Source organism: Hevea brasiliensis, chromosome 14, assembly GCF_030052815.1.
Source record: "Hevea brasiliensis isolate MT/VB/25A 57/8 chromosome 14, ASM3005281v1, whole genome shotgun sequence".
NCBI classification, from domain to species: Eukaryota; Viridiplantae; Streptophyta; class Magnoliopsida; order Malpighiales; family Euphorbiaceae; genus Hevea; species Hevea brasiliensis.
In genome coordinates, this window is record NC_079506.1 from 18,304,240 (window position 1) to 18,307,814 (window position 3,575).

The following is a 3,575-nucleotide window of genomic DNA, read 5'->3' on the forward strand; positions in this document are numbered from 1 at the left end:
AAGAGCTTGCTTCAACCTGCAAAAGGCATCCAAACACTCTTGGTCAAATACAAATGGTATGTCATGACTTAACAAATTAGACAAAGGTTTGGCTATTTTAGAAAAATCCTTGATAAAGCGTCTGTAGAACCCGGTATGTCCTAGAAAACTTCGAATTCCCTTGACATTAGTAGGAGGAGCCATCTTCTCTATCACTTCAACCTTGGCTTTATCAACCTCTATTCCTCTATTAGACACCAAATGTCCAAGCACTATCCCTTCCTGAACCATGAAATGACACTTTTCCCAGTTTAACACAAGGTCAGTATCTGCACATCGCTGCAAAACTTTAGAAAGGTTAGCTAAGCATATGTCAAATGAAGATCCATAAACAGAAAAGTCATCCATAAAAACCTCCATTATATCTTCAATGAAATCTGAGAAGATTGCCATCATGCACCTTTGAAAAGTGGCTGGTGCATTACACAACCCAAATGGCATTCTCCTATAAGCAAAGGTTCCATATGGACAAGTAAAAGTGGTTTTCTCTTGACCATTTGGATGGATGGGGATTTGAAAAAAAACCTGAATACCCATCTAAATAGCAAAAATAAGAATGCCTAGCCAGTCTTTCTAACATTTGATCAATGAAGGGAAGTGGAAAATGATCTTTTCTAGTGGCAATATTTAATTTTTGTAATCTATGCACATTCGCCAACTAGTCACTGTTCTGGTGGGAATTAATTCATTATTTTCATTTTTGACAATTGTCATTCCACCCTTTTTCGGGATAACATGTACTGGACTTACCCAAGTACTGTCTGAGATAGGGTATATGATCCTTGCATCAAGCAACTTCAAAATTTCTTTTTTAACAACTTCTTTTATATTTGGGTTCAACCTCCTCTGATGTTCAATAGATGGCTTACAATTTTCTTCCAAAATAATTCTGTGCATGCAAAAGTGTGGACTTATTCCCTTAATGTTATCTATGGTATATCCTAAAACTTTCCTAAATTGCCTCAACACTCTTAACAACTTATCAGCCTCTAAGGTACTTAAATTTGCATTTACAATTACTGGATAAGTGTTATTGGTGCCAAAAATTCATACATGAGTTGAGAAGGAAGTTGCTTAAGTTCTACCTTAGGTGCATCTTCTTCCTTGAATGATGGTTGCTTAGATTTGACTATTTCCTTTTGTGTGAGTTGAAAAACTGGAGCAGAAATGAGTAGTGGACTACCCTCTAGATGTTGAGCATATGCAACCACATGAGGGTTGTCATAGTCTATGCCTCCTCCATGAACCAAGCAATTTTCAAGTGGATCTTCTGGATATCTCTTTCTGAAGTGTTCTTCAACCAGGTCATCAATGATATCAATTCTCAAACAAGTATCAGCTTCAGAATGATGCTTCTTCATAGTGTTATTAATATTGAAAACCAATTGATCTTCACCAACTCTAAGAGTCAATTTTTCTCCCTTAACATCAATCAATGCTCCTGCTGTAGCTAGAAAGGGACTTCCCAAGATAATTGGGATATTAGAATCCTCTTCCATGTCCAAGATGACAAAGTCAACAGGTATATAGAACTTCCCAACCTTCAGAGGCACATTCTCCAAAATCCCTTCAGGATACTTAATTGATCTGTCAGCTAACTGAAGAGAAATGTGGGTTGGCTTAAGATCTCCAATATTGAGCTTCTCATAAATGGAGAGGGGCATAAGGCTAACACTAGCCCCTAGATCACATAAAGCTTTTGTAGAACATGATTCCCCAATGTGGCATGGAATTGAAAAACTCCCTGGATTCTTGAGCTTTGGAGGAAGTTTCCTTTGGATGATAGCACTGCATTCTTCTGTCAAAGCTACAGTTTCATGGTCTTCAAGTTTCCTCTTGTTTGAGAGAATTTCTTTTAAGAATTTTGCATAAGAGGGCATTTGTGAAAGAGCATCAATAAAAGGCACATTTATGTATAGCTTCTTCAAAACCTCTAAGAACTTTCCAAATTGCTTATCAAGCTTGGCTTTTTGAAATCTTTGTGGAAAGGAAAGTTGTGGTTTGTAAGGCTCTGGAGGTATATACTTCTCTTCCTTCTCTTCAATTTTCTCTTTACATTTTTCTGCACTTTCTTTCTCACTTTCTTGTTTTTCACTCTCATCAATTTCTTTCTCATTTTCTCTCTTCTCACTATTTTCACTTTTCTCGTTTTTTTTCACTCTTCTCATTATTTACAACTTTCCCACTTCTTAAAGTAATAGCTTGACACTGCTCTCTTGGGTTCTCTGGTTGACTTGGAAGTTTTCCAAAAGACTTGGTACCTGAGGAAGATGCTTGTTGTGCAATCTGATTTTCCAAAGATTCGTTATGTGTTTGCATCTGTTCTAGCCTTGCTTTCATCTCTCTCATCTCCTCATCATGCTTAGTTTGGTTAGCAAGAATCTGTTGTAATAAAGCTTCTGTGGTGGAACCTTGTTCTTACTGTTTTGGTGGAGGTGCAGAATTCATGTTTCTCTACTGAAAATTAGGCAATGATTGCCTATTTTGCTGATATGGAATTCCTTGTTGCTGTTGTGGTTGAAAATTCTGATTTGGAACTTGACTTTGCTGATTTCCCCATGAAAAGTTGGGATGATTCCTCCAAGTTGGATTATAAGTTTGAGAGTAAGGATTCCCCATTTGTTTGTTTCCATAATTACCAACATATGCAGCTTGCTCTCCATAGTCTACTCCACAGCTGGTAGTTCCCTCTGCATAAGCAACTTGTTGTGAACTTCCAGATGATGATGATGAACTAACCAACATACTTAAATCTTCCATCTTCTTAGCCAAAACATTTGTAAGTGCATCAAACTTTGCATTAATCATGTTGAACGGATCAAGGTCATACATTCCAGCAGCTTGCCTCTTTTGAGTTGGAGCTGGTCCTCTTGGACTACTCCAAAGATGAGTATTCTTTGCAATTTTCTCCAATAGCTCATAAGCTTCATCTTCATGCTTCATAATAAATTCTCCTCCTGTTTGAGCATCAATAATCCCTCTAATTACAGGAGTAACATTGGTGTAAAAATTCTGATTTATCATCCATTTTGGAATGGCGTGATGTGGGCATTGTCTCTCTAATTTCTTTCATCTCATCCATGACTCATAGAGAGTTTCATCTTCTCTTGGTCTGAAAGCTGTCATTTGATTCCTCAATTCTTGAGTTTTTCCAGGTGGAAAATATTGTGCAAGAAATGCATCAGTGAGTTGCTCCCAATTTGTAATGGAGTTGTGAGGTAAAAAATCAAGCCAATCCAATGCTCTATCTTTCAAAGAGAATGGGAATAGCTTCAATCTTGCTGCATCATCAGACACTCCAGGTTGCTTTTGCATGTCACAAATCATAGCAAACTTCTTTAGATATGTGTGTGGATTCTCAGAAGGATGTCCCCCAAATTGAGAATTTTGAATCATTTGAAGAACCCCAAAATCCATCTTGCAACTATTTGCATCAATTCTTGGTCTTGCTATACTTTCTCTCAAGTCATCAAAATGAGGAAAAGCATGATCCATCATACTTCCCCTAGGCACATTAGCATTTACAACTTCTTCAC

The 3,575-nt window shown here is 37.4% G+C and overlaps 1 non-coding gene across 1 annotated transcript; it reads left to right on the top strand.

Moving 5' to 3' along the window:
- Positions 1-3,073: 3,073 nt before the first annotated feature.
- LOC131173663 (small nucleolar RNA R71) lies at positions 3,074-3,181 on the top strand. The gene has a single exon (XR_009143976.1). It is a non-coding gene; the product is annotated as a small nucleolar RNA R71 (small nucleolar RNA).
- Positions 3,182-3,575: the final 394 nt, after the last annotated feature.